Genomic DNA, 13,952 nt, shown 5'->3' with positions numbered 1-13,952 from the left:
AACATCTCATTTCCTCTTTGCTTTAGTTTGAAGAAATAAAGTATGGGATAATACTCAAACTCTCATAGGGCTAAAAAAATATTTCCAATTATATTTTAAAAACAATTTTTTGTACTTATAAAATATACTTGAGACAATTTTCTATACGTTGACAATATGAGATAATTTTTAAAATTTTAGTGTATTTAAATATGGAAGAAAATTCTGTTGTTAACAAAAACAAATATAGAAGAGATGAAGTTTATTTTTTTTGAGATGGAATGCAGTAGTTTGTTCCAAATCATTTTAGACTGTTGTCTTATTGGACAAAGTTTAAGTTATATATAATGATGGTGTAGAAATATGTACATAATTATGTCATTTATCAGGTAACTACAAATAAATTTACTAACAAACAATAATTGGTGATATAAGAAAAGTTGTAACTAAATAAACTTGTTATCACATGTTAAAAATTCATCGATAATATAAATAACCTAAAAAATTACACAATCAACATAGATGATTTAAATCCTAGGGAAAAGCATTTTTTCATCTGTTGTTATACTTAATCAATAGACGCAGGATATGTGCTTGTATATAGACTTCTCGCACTTAACCATGATTAGTTAATATGTATTTTCATCTTGTTAAATCACTTAACTATAATAAGTTGATACGATTTAATATAAACTTGAGATACGAATAAATATTTACCTTAAATCCTATTTGTGTTCTCAATATACATAATGTGAATTGGTCCTAGATGATTCTAAGGTGGGTTCACAATGATTTTTTCTTTCTTTCATTTTTACCTTGTCAATGAAGCTGAAAGAAACTCCACACTTACTCGATTTCTTGAAGTTAAATTCATCGAAAAAGGGTAAAATTGAAAACATTGGTCTTTCCTTAGACATAAATTCAGGAGATACATAAAATAAAATATTAATAAAACTAAGACTCTTTTGAATGTGTATATACCAGAACGGTGTACATTATCTATACTCCAAAAAATGGACCCACATTCTTATGCACTAAGTATAATTTTTGCCCCACTTCTTATCTAAAGATTAGGAACAAAGAAAATGTCCATAGCCAGCTGGTGGTCAAAATTAGTGTAATATACTTCTTTCACAAAATTCGTAAAATACTAAAAGTCTACTAGAAGACTAAGTGAGTAAAATAAATTATATCTATAAAAAGTACAAATATACCCAGCTTGTGTAAAGGTTCTTTTCTTTTGAATAAAAAAGTTTGAAATGTCAATCCCTATTTCCTTTTTATTTACTTTTTAAAATACAAAGTTATATAGTAGTATTATATAATCTAATGTTAGATGTACTATGTACAAATTATTATGTACATAATAATATTAATAATCACCTTATTGATTCTTGTTGCTTTCTTAGAGTCAGAATTTAGGTAATGGACTTATAGTAAGCTACTAACTAATTTATCTCTTGCATTTCTTGCTTTCGTTGACACATAGCTCTTGATACATAGAGTGAAAGAATTTAAAACTCTTACTATTATATATGAAATATACAATTCAACAGGTAGTTATTCATTAAATATTTAGGCAACCAAATTCAACATCAAGAACTTCCTATTTTCATATTGCAAGAAAGAAGGATTGGACTTAAATAAGGGTGTGCCAAAATTAACGTATGAAAATATGATCCATCCAATTTTTCTAAATTTGTGCGGGTTAATATCTTGCCTATTTGTTAGTTCAATCCATTTTACCCACTAAACTCAGCTCATTTTAAAAAGGGTAAAATCTGCTTTTCAGGTCATATAACTGGAAGATAGACTGTCATTGAGTTCCAGGTAAACTCCAAGACACTATCCATTCACCCATGTAACTGAAACTCCATTAGGATGACTATTTTTAAAGATGGGGCCAAAAAGTAGCCAGCAAGATTTCTGCATCTAATTTGGGTTGATTCGAGTTGAATACAACAACATTTCAGATGTAATCTCACAAAGTGGGGTTTGAGAAGGATAGAGTGTATGCAAATCTTACCCCTACTACAAAGGTAGAGAGATTGTTTCCGATGGACCCTCAGCTCAAAGAAAAGCAAATCACGACAGTCCGAAAAAAAAAAGTTGATTCGAGTTAAATATGTAGCTCAAATGGACCCATTAAATTTTTTATCAAATTGAATATGTTATATATAGCCATAAAAAGAACAAAGGTTTTAAAAAATTGTTTGATCCAACACATTACAACTCAAATAACTTTATTAATCCACCTATTTTAACCCACCCAAATTTCAGTCTAACCCACTTCAAAAAACAATGAGAATTAGAAACAGTACATGCCATAAAGCTACCAACTTGTGCATGGCCCTGGCCCATGGTGCTGAAATCCAAGTCATTTGATCATGAACTTTAGCCAACCCCATGAAATAACTTTAAGCATTGTACCAATTGCTTGTGGATCTTACTGATCATCAAACCAGGAGCGAATTTGTGTAGAAAAAATGGGCCACGTGAACTCATGCTCACCCGACTAAACTCGGTATACTATGCATATAATTCTTAAAATGTATACTATATATATAATTCTTAAAACATATCTAATATTAACTGAAGGAATACATGGTCAAACAAGACCTAGCGGAGCACTAATTAAGTGCTGGTTTTAATCCCATCGAACCCGCCTAAATGCACTTTTGCATATCTTTTTTTTTTCTTTTATTCTAAGCAGCTTTTAACGTTTTTTGCTCGCTAAGTTGATGTCACTATAAAATGTTATATCTTATCTTAAAAGCAATGGTGAACAGTGACAGATCCAGAATTTTCATTCAAGGGGTTCCAAAAAAACAAAAGCTAAATTTTAATAAATAATGTTGTCAATGGGAATTGAACCTAGGACACTAAAGACAATTTTGAACACCCTGGACCGCTTAAGCTAACTTTTTGCATTTGTTTAGGGTGTTCAAAAGTTAACATATGTACATAAATAAAGAAAATTTACCCTATATATACACTGTAATTTTTTACCGAGGGTGTTCGGGCCCATTTAAATCCGCCCCTGATGGTGAACCCATCCTCTTGAAATCCTGAATTCGCCTCTACATCTAACAATTAATTCTGCTGAAACACAAGTCATTTCATTAATTAATTATGAGACTTTAGCCAGCCCCATGAGATAACATTGAACATCAACAATTTATATTCTAGTGGATCTAACTGATCCAACAATTAGTTATCACTCTGGTGAAGCGTTTGGACATACGATTTTATCTCATGAGATGAAATCAGCGTTTGGACATGCGATTTTATCTCATGAGATGAAATTCCAAATCATCCAAAAAGGTATGATTTGAGATTTGAAATCATGATTTCAAAAAATATAAATGTAAAATTTGACCCATACATTTATTATTTGTAAAAAAAAGACCCATAAGTTGGTAGATATATTTACCAATCATTGTTACCAACCATTTGTATTAAATATAATTTGCAAGTTGGTAAAATATATTTACCAATCATATTTACCATGTGGGAGAATTATATTAAAGAGTAGTTACATTACTATTCATGTTAAAATTTTCTTTTTATTGAACTAAAGTTTGATCAATTGATGTTGTATTTTTTAGAAAGGCCTTCTAGTAGCGTATTAATTTTATTATGAACTATGATTTACTCATTTGGTAAGATTGTACAAGAATTGGGAAAATTTTGATGGTTTCACAACTTGTGGGGTTTTTATGTTTATAAAAAAACTGCAACTTAAGAAATCCAAATTGTATGTCCAAACATGATTTCATCTCATAACTCCATCTCATGATTTCATCTCATGTCCAAACGGCTCCTAAGTAGGCGTTTGGACATGCGGTTTGAAACCATGAGATGAAATCAACGTTTGGACATGCATTTCATCTCATGGTTTCAAAAAATTTAAATATAAAACTTGACCCATAAGTTTACATTTTATAAAAAAAGACCTATAAGTTGGTAAATATTTTTAATAATTACTCCTACCAACAATGTACCAACCTCATTAACTTCCCCCAACCTTTATTTATGTCTACTATGTGGGAGAATTATATTAAAGAGTAGTTACATTACTATTCATGTTAAATTTTCGTTTTTATTGAACTAAAGTTTGATCAATTGATGTTGTATTTTTTTAGAAAGACCTTCTAGTAGCGTTTTAATTTTGTTATGAACTATGACTTGCTCATTTGATAAGATTGTATAAGAATTGAGAATGTTTTGATAGTTTTCACAACTTGTGGGATTTTTATGTCTCTATAAGAGAAAGTACAACTTAACATATCCAAATTACATGTCCAAACATGACTTCAAACCATGTCCAAATGGCAAATTCTGGTTTAAAATGCTTTCTCATGAATGGCAAACTTCTAGTCTGGCCAGCTTCTTGAGATGGTGTGCACATGAGACCTTAGGCTTATTCCACATCGGAATGAGAGAAGAATTTTAAAGAGCTTTAGTAAGCATGAGTCTAGTTCACATGGTACACACACTTTTGAGGCTTGATATGGCGCAACCCGAAGGACAAATCCGCGCCGGCCTGCACCCAAAGTGGACAATACGTGTCATGGCTTGGGTCTGGACAAATCATCCACTTTTGTTTGAATATCTTGATTGATTTGCTTGCCAACCTGCTGAAAATTCTTTATCTCCTACCTTCTTTGATAGAGAATTCATAGTACACAATTAGTTAAACAAGTTTTCATAATCTTATTCTTTTGCATGTCAGATTTCATATAAGTACAGAATTAGTTAAAGATGTTCTCTTCTTAATTTATATTCTTTTGCAGATAAAAGTATGCATCAATTAAGACAAACTAGGGAAGATATAGGCTGCTTTTCCTCCTGCCTCAGCAAACATGTAAATACAATATATCGTAGTATACATTAACTATTTTATATGTTTGGTAGAAAAAATGTCCTAAAATAGGCACATTTTAAAACAAAGGCACTAACCTACATATCAGCGTGAGGTGCTTAATAGTATATTTTAAACATATGTTAAGTGTCTATAGGTTAGAACTTCAGCAAAGTAGCTAGATGAAAAAATGGAATAAATTTGGAGGTTGTCTATGTACTTGGCCAAAAATTATAGTGTTTTCTATTAAAGAAAGACATGATACAAGTAAATTCCAAGAAACAAACCATGGATATGGGCTTAAGGCCCAATAGAAAATTTGGACATTGTTTTTGGATGTGGGCTACCTATTCTGTGATCATACCGTTGAAGGCTAATTTACGAAATATCCCTTTTTAGGCTATCATGTAGACAACTGTAATCCTTGAAAAATTGTTCTTTCCATATTTTTTTTTTTTTTTTTTTTACTATTTTCATATTGCGGGAAGAAGGATTGGACCTAAATAGGGGTGTGCCTAAATTAAAGCATGAAAATATGATCTGCCCAACTCGCTTAAGTTTTGGCATGTTACATTCCTAGCTACTTTCGGGCTAAATAATTAAAAAATACTCATTGTTATTGAGTTCCAAATTTGACATGTGAGAAACTACATGATAATGTCTGGGAATTTCACCTGTGTAATTGAAACTCCATTGGGGTGACTATTTTTCAACGTCATGGCCGAAAAAGTGGCAGTAAGTCTATTGCTACATCTAGAAGTTGCGCTGATTTGAGTTAAATATGTAGCCCAAATTGACCCTTTAGAAATTTTGTCAAAATATTAAAAATCAATTGTATTATATATAGCCATAATAAATACTCCCTCTCTATCAAAAAGTTGTCTTACTTTCCTTTTTGATCCGTTTAAAAAAGAATGTATCTTTCCTTTTTTTGACGACTCTTTAATCCCATCTTTCTAAATGACATGTTTAAGACCACAAGATTAAATGACATTTTGGTACATTCCACATATTATTAGTTAAAAACCACAAAATTAAAAAGCCGTCTTTACGTATTTAAACTCCGTGCCAAGTCAAAACCAGACAAACATTTGAAACAACGGGAGTAGTACTTAAATTTAACTCATTTTGACCCAGCACACATCAACTGACCCAACACTTAAGCAAGTTGGGCAGTTTGTGTTATGACCCATTATTTAACTCTGACCTAACACACTTCATTTCAATAACTTTATTAACCCACTTATTTTAACCCGCCCAAATTCAATCCAACCCACCATTTGAGACCCCTGGACTTCAAAAACCATGAGAGAGCTACCTACTTGTGCATGGACCATGGTGCTGCAATCCAAATACATTTGATGATTAAGGCTTTAGCCATTCCCATGAAATATCCACTCAATTGCTTGTGGATCTAATTAATCATCGAACAACTAATTGTGCTGAAACAAAAGAAATTTGATTAAGTATAAGTGTTTAGCCAACCCCACGAAATAACGTTAAGTACCACCAATTTCTTGTGGATCTAACTGATCAAACAATTAGCAAAAACTATCAGTCTAACAATATCATGAAGAGATAAGAGACAGTAATTTTTCAATTGCTGTCTCAATATCTGGATTGATTTGCTTGCCAAACATGCTGAATATCTCTCTCTAGTCTACCTGGTCTGATAGAGTTAGTACAAATTTTAGTTAAACATGTTTTCAGAAGTTTAGTTTTTATAGTACAGAATTAGTTGAAGATGTTTTCTTCTAGATTTATGTACTTTCACAGATAGAAGCATGCATCAATTAAGACAAATTGGGGAAGATAGGCAGTTTGCCTTCTGCATCAGCAAATATGTAACTACAATACATAGTATTACACTGACTATTTGTTTGCAACAAATTTTCGAAGTACGAAAAATAAACTGTAACCACAAATAAAAAGAGTTCGTACATAGTAAAGAATGAGTTGAAGATGTTTTCTTCTAGATTTATGTACTTTTGCAGATAGAAGCATGCATCAATTAAGACAAATTGGGGAAGATAGGCTGTTTGCCTTCTGCATCAGCAAATATGTAACTACAATACATAGTATTACACTTAGAGGTGTCAATATGGGCTAGCCCAGCCCAACCCAACCCAGCCCTAAAGGGCCAAAGAATTAAATGGGCTAGGACGGGCTGACCCGTTTAATTGAAGGGCCTACAAAATGGCAGCCCAACCCAGCCCTAAGCGGGCCGCGGGTTAGGACGGGCCAGCCCTTTAAGTTTTTTCGTCTTTCGAAATAACATTTTCTAAGTGATTTTTGGTACAATTTGAACATGAAACTTTTGCAATATGAAATAGAATCTTCTACCACACCTTTCTTAAGCAAAATCATATCATAGAAGAAAAAAATTTAAGAGAACAAATATAAATTATTATTTTTGATCGCTAATTTAGATCACGTTCAAAAGAAATTAAGCATAATATAAATTCTAAGACTAAAAAGTATTACTTTAGTTTCTAATTTACTACTTAGTAGTAAGTACATTCTTTTTTTGTCATTACTTTTTATCTTTTTGTTTAATTTACTTATATTTATTTTTTAAATTAATTAATTTATTATTCTTTTCTGGTCTCAAGGGCTGACCTCAGCCCAACCCTTGAGGCCAGCGGGCCAAGAGAGGCTGGGCTTTTGAGCCTCACTTCTATATGGGCCAAAGAAATCCTAGCCCAACCCTACTTAAATGAAGGGCTGGGTTGGGCCGGCCTCGCGGGCCAAGCCCATATTTACACTGACTATTTGTTTGCAACAAATTTTCGAAGTACGAAAAATAAACTATAACCACAAATAAAAAGAGATTTTATTTGATTAATATTTGTGAGTATAACTTTGTTTATCCCTTCATTTTTCTCTCCGAATTTTCTCCTTGATCAAAGGGTCATATATAGCGTATTTCTCGAATGTAAGATGGTTTGAGCCTCCGTTAGTAGTGTAAGTCTCGAACGTAGGATGATTTGAGCCTCCTTGCGATGTATTTGATCACTAGAAACGTCGGGTGGTTTGAGATAGGAATGTCGGGCCATGGCTTTGAGAAAGACAGTAGTTGATGCCTTGATCTCTTTGTGAATATTCAAGGAGTTCATAGGATATTCGAGATGCATTCTCAATGAAGTATGTGTACTATTTTATAGGCACGAGCTAGGTTTAAGTTAGAGTGGCCTCCAAGAAACTCTAACGGTCCTTAGGATTTGAAGAACATGTATTGGGATTGTCTTGTAGAGGTCTAACTTAAATCGGATAATTTTTTATTTCTACACTGCTGTATTGTTAAGAATAGTCCAAAAATCTCTTTATATTAGCTTAAGGTTTCTACTACGTTTTAGCAAAGACATTAACCTACATATCAACATGAGATACTTAACACTCCCTCTGTTTCAATTTATGTGAACCTATTACTATTTGGGGAGTCTACGAGGTGGTTGTTTGATCACGTTTTTCTTACATATTTCTTAACTATTTGAATTATAGATTGTCATGACTTATAGTACTTTTTATGTAGTTTCTAAATATATGAATTTTATATTTACAAACTTGAAAAATCTATGTCAAAATTTATAGTCAAAGTTATAAAGTTTGACCGTTGTACTCAGAAAAGGTTCACATAAAATGAAACGGAGGGAGTAGTACATTTTCAACATAGATTAAGTGTCTAGTAGGTAAATAAATCAGTTAATCTAAATGGAAAAAGGCTATAAATTTGTAGGTTGTCTATGTATAATGGCCAAAAGTTAAAGTGTTTTCTATTAAAGCAAGCCACGAGTCCAAGAAACAAACCATGGATATGGGCTTCAAGCCCAATTAAAAATTGGGATAACTACATGACATAACAAACATATAGTGGGTATTAACATTTAGTAGCTATAGTTAAACTTAATTACTTCTCATAGCAAACATTTGTGTATTAATGACATTTAGTAACTATATATATATATATATATACAACAACAACAAGCCCAGTATAATCCCACCATGTGGGGTCTGGGGAGGGTAGAGTGTACGCTGACCTAACCCCCACCTTGAAAGGTAGGGCGGCTGTTTCCGAAAGACCCTCGGCTCAAGAGAGGAGAACAAGAGAGGAAAACAAGACAAAAGGTCAGATAGGACCAAGCATATCGAAAACAATATGAAAACAAGGAATAACAAAAGCAAGAAAGTCATGATAGGACAGTCCGGAAAGAAAGGAGCATTAACTACTATAGATAAATAAGATAACCAAAGCAGCAATCAAATGCAGAAATCAAATGGTAATAAACAACTGAGCAAAACTACAACTACTATGGTGAAAGGATAAGCCACCTAGCTTTCTATCCTAATATGAGTCCTCCACAATCTCCTATCTAAGGTCATGTCCTTGGTGAGCTGAAACTGTGCCATATCTTGTCTAATCACCTCTCCCCAATACTTCTTCGGCCTCCCTTTGCCTCTCCTGAAGCCGTCCATAGCCAACCTCTCACACCTCCGCACTGGAGCATCTGTGTCTCTCCTCTTCATATGCCCAAACCATCTCAGCCTCGCTTCCCGCATCTTGTCCTCCACCGATGCCACTCCCACCTTGTCTCGGATATCTTCATTCCTAATTCTATCCATCCTAGTGTGCCCACACATCCACCGCAGCATTCGCATTTCCGCGACTTTCATCTTCTGAACGTGAAATTTCTTGACTGGCCAACACTCCGCCTCGCAATAAAGTCGGTCTAACCACCACTTTGTAGAACTTGCCTTTGAGTTTTGGTGACACTTTCTTATCACACAGCACTCCGGAGGCGAGCCTCCATTTCATCCACCCTGCACCAATACGATGTGAAACATCATCGTCGGTATCCCCATCTCCCTGTATAATAGACCCAAGATACTTGAAGCTTCTTTTCTTTTGAATGGCCTGGGTACCAAGACTCACTTCCCCGTCAGCCTCACGTGGTAGGCCACTGAACCTGCACTCCAAGTATTCTGTCTTGGTCCTACTCAATTTAAATCCTTTAGACTCCAACGTCTGTCTCCAGCCCTCCAACTTATCGTTAACTCCGTTGCGAGTCTCGTCAATCAGGACTATGTCATCCGCGAACAACATACACCAAGGCACCTCACCTTGTATTTGTCTCGTCAATTCATCCATCACCAGGGCGAATAGAAACGGGCTAAGAGCTGATCCCTGATACAACACCATCATAACAGGGAAGTGCTCCGAGTCTCCTCCTACCGTCCTTACCCTGGTCTTAGCTCCATCATACATGTCCTTTATCGCTTTAATGTACGCCACAGGTACGCCTTTAGCCTCCAAGCATCTCCATAGGACCTCTCTTGACACTTTGTCGTAGGCCTTTTCTAGGTCAATGAATACTATGTGCAAGTCCCTCTTCCGCTCCCTATATTGCTCCACCAATCTCCTTACAATATGAATGGCTTCTGTAATCGAGCGCCCCGACATGAATCCAAACTGGTTTTCTGAAATAGACACACCTCTTCTCACCCTCATTTCCACCACCCTTTCCCACACTTTCATAGTGTGACTTAGCAGCTTGATACCTCTATAGTTGTTGCAGCTTTGAATGTCTCCCTTGTTCTTGTACACGGGAATCATTGTACTCCACCTCCATTCTTCCGGCATCTTCGCTGTCTTGAAAATGACATTAAACAACCCAGTCAGCCACTCCAAGCCTACCCTGCCTGCATTCTTCCAAAATTCCCCAGGAATCTCGTCAGGTCCGGTCGCTCTTCCCCTGCGCATCCTACGAACAACTCCCTTAACCTCTTCAACCTTTATACTCCTACAATATGCAAATTCGCGACGCCTACCGATTGCTCCAAGTCTCCCAACACAATGTCTCTGTCCCCTCATTCATTCAAGAGTTCATGAAAGTATGACTGCCATCTCTATTTAATGCGAGATTCCTGTACCAGCACTTGACCATCCTCGTCCTTGATGCACTTCACTTGATCCAAGTCGCTTGCCTTCCTCTCTCTCTCCTTGGCGAGCTTAAATAGCTTCTTATCCCCACCTCTGTCCTGTAGTTCTGCATAAAGGCGTTCAAAGGCTGCCGTTTTAGCCGCCAAAACTGCCATCTTCGCCTCCTTTCTCGCCATCTTATACTTTTCCCTGTTCGTCCGCTTCTCTTCATCATCCTTGCTATCTACCAACTTCACATATGCCTGCTTCTTTGCTTCTACCTTCCCTTGGACTTCTCCATTCCACCACCAATCCCCTCGGTGCCCACCACGGCGGCCTCGTGAGACCCCTTATATCTCTCTAGCTGCTTCCCTAATGCAACTGGCCGTCCTATCCCACATACTGCTCGCATCCCCCCTACTATCCCACGCTCCCATAGCCATCAGCTTCTTCCCCATCTCTAGGGCACTAGACAGAGTCAAACTACCCCACCTAATCCTCGGTCGGTCATCCACGACCCTCTTCTTCTTCTTCCTTCTTATCTTCAAATCCATCACCAATAGCTTATGTTGGGTTGTAAGATTCTCACTCGGTATGACCTTGCAGTCCTTACAGAGGCCTTTATCATCTTTTCTAAGGAGCAAAAAGTATATCTGCGTCGCAGCCACCGAGCTACGGAAGGTTACCAAGTGCTCCGCCTTCTTCGGGAAACTCGAGTTGGTTACCACCAATCCAAAAGCTTTTGCGAAATCCAGGAGTGAGACTCCTCCACCATTCCTGTCGCTGAAGCCAAATCCTCCATGCACTACAGACCCAATGTGCCCATTGAAATCTTCTCCTATGAATAACTTCTCAGTAGGCGGTATACTTACCACCACTTCGTCCAAGTCCTCCCAAAAGCGCCTTTTTACCTCCTCATCCAAACCCACTTGTGGCGCGTAGGCACTAATAATGTTCAAGGTGAACCCTCCAACGACTAACTTAATCGCCATCATCCTGTCATTGATCCTCCTAACCTTTACCACCTGATCTCTAAGCTCACTATCTACAAAGATCCCTACCCCATTCCTATACCTCGACTTGCCCGAGAACCAAAGCTTGTACCCGTCCACCTCTTTAGCTTTAGGTCCTACCCATTTAGTCTCTTGGACGCAAGCTATATTAATCCTCCTCTTCTTAAGAATCTTAACTAACTCTATGGACTTTCCCGATAAAGTCCCAATATTCCAAGACCCAACTCTCAACCTAGAAGCTCCCTCAACCCCCTTAGCCCCCCCAACCCTGGCCCCCGATCCCAACCGAGAACATGGCCCTAGTCTATTATCCCTCACCAAAGCCAGAAAAGCAAATATACGCTAGTGAAAGGTTAATCTAAGACAAATGAAGGATCAATACTAAAACACAAGTTAGCAATAGACTAATAGCAGTGAAATAGGTATTTAATTAGGCAGAGCAAGCAAAATTTATAAGGCTAAAAGACAGGAAATGGGCTATTGGAGGTACCAACTCCAAGTAAATAAAACCTGTTCACCACCGAGAAATCTCTGTTTGCCGCCGGAAATTCTGTTCTATGCCGGAAAATACTGTTCACTGGCTGGAATCACTGTTCACCGACCGGAAATACTGTTCACCGCCAGGAACTGCCGGAAATACCTGTGCAGAAACTGCCCGGAAACCTACTGGTGGGGGATTTCCGGTCGCAGGGTAGAAGAGAAAGGCAAAGAGGAAAAAAAACAAAAAAGAAGAGAGAGAACAGAGGAGAGAGAGAGATCTGGCTGGCCGGGAGTGGTCGTCGTCGCCGGTCGCCGGTGACCGTTTGGGGTGGCCTGGTTGGGGGGGTAGGTGGGGTGGGGGTTGGGGGGGGGGGATGCACTTACCGTTGGTGAGATGAGAGGAGAGAGAATATGAGAGGAGAGAGAATCTAATTCTTTATGCTGTACAAGAAAAGTTGTGTATATATATATATATATATATATATATATATATATACACACACACACAAAATAGAATACCCATCACACTATTCACTTCCAATCCAACCCTCCCATCTCTCTCCCCCTCTTCTCCCCACTGCTCCGCCGCCAGCCACCACCGATCGCCGGAGCTCCGGCGAAATGTCGTGCCCCTTCACCACCGTCACTGCCAGCCCCTTCCCCTTTTCCCTTTCTTCTCCTGCCGTGCCCCTTTTTCCTTTCTTCTCCGATGCCAAAAAGGAAAAAAAACTCAGATCTACGCCGAAAAAGAGCCAATATCGACGGATCTGAGCATTGTTGGAAGCAAAAAGAAAACAAACTCAGATCTACGATGGATCTGAGCAGTGCATACAGTGTTTTTCGCCGGAGCGACGCCGGAGCTCCAGATCTATAGCTTTTCCGGTGAGATTTGAAGTGACGGTGATGATGACGGAGAAAAGAAGGTGAAGGAGAAGAAGGTGTACACAGATCCGATTGTAATTTTTGACCTGAAGTTTTTTTTCAGATCTGTGTATACATACATTGTATACATATTTTTTGGAGGTTTTGTTTTCCAGATCTGTGTATACATACACTGTATACAATATTTTTCGCGTTTTCGAAGAAATCTTTTTGTATACAAATGAATAGAGTAAAGTTACGCCTGTATACAAATGAATACAATCAATTTTATTTTTTGTATTCAATTTTTGAGTGTATTCGTTATTTTTTTTGGTGTACATATGTTGTATACAGTGTTTTTCGCTAGTTTTGTTAATTTTTTTGGTGTATCTATGTTGTATACGCCTGTATTTGTTGTATACATACCGAAAAATATGGTGTTTGTTAATTTTTGGTGTATTTAAGTTTTTATGTATTCATTTTTTACTCGCTGTATTTATGAATACAGCAAGACAATTTATAAATACAGAGAGTCATTTTCATGAATACAGTGAAAAAACAGATTTTTTTTTTGTTGTATTCATGAATACAACGAAAATAAAAAATGAATATAGTGAAAAAAACGTATACAATCGTTTGGCAGCTGGGTAGTTGCTACAAAATGTAAATATTGAAACATTTGCTATGTGACTTGATTAAAGCCTAAATGTTTGTCATTTATGTAGTTTGCCCTTAAAAATTTGGACATGGAGTATGGGTCCACGTTAGGCAAAGTTAAGTCATATGGCCGACTATTTATTCTCTGACCATACAATTAAAGGGAGTTTACGTGGGGTAT

The sequence above is a fragment of the Lycium barbarum genome, chromosome 10 (genome assembly GCF_019175385.1).
Source record: "Lycium barbarum isolate Lr01 chromosome 10, ASM1917538v2, whole genome shotgun sequence".
Classification (NCBI taxonomy): Eukaryota; Viridiplantae; Streptophyta; class Magnoliopsida; order Solanales; family Solanaceae; genus Lycium; species Lycium barbarum.
Note: the sequence above shows the minus strand (reverse complement) of the source record.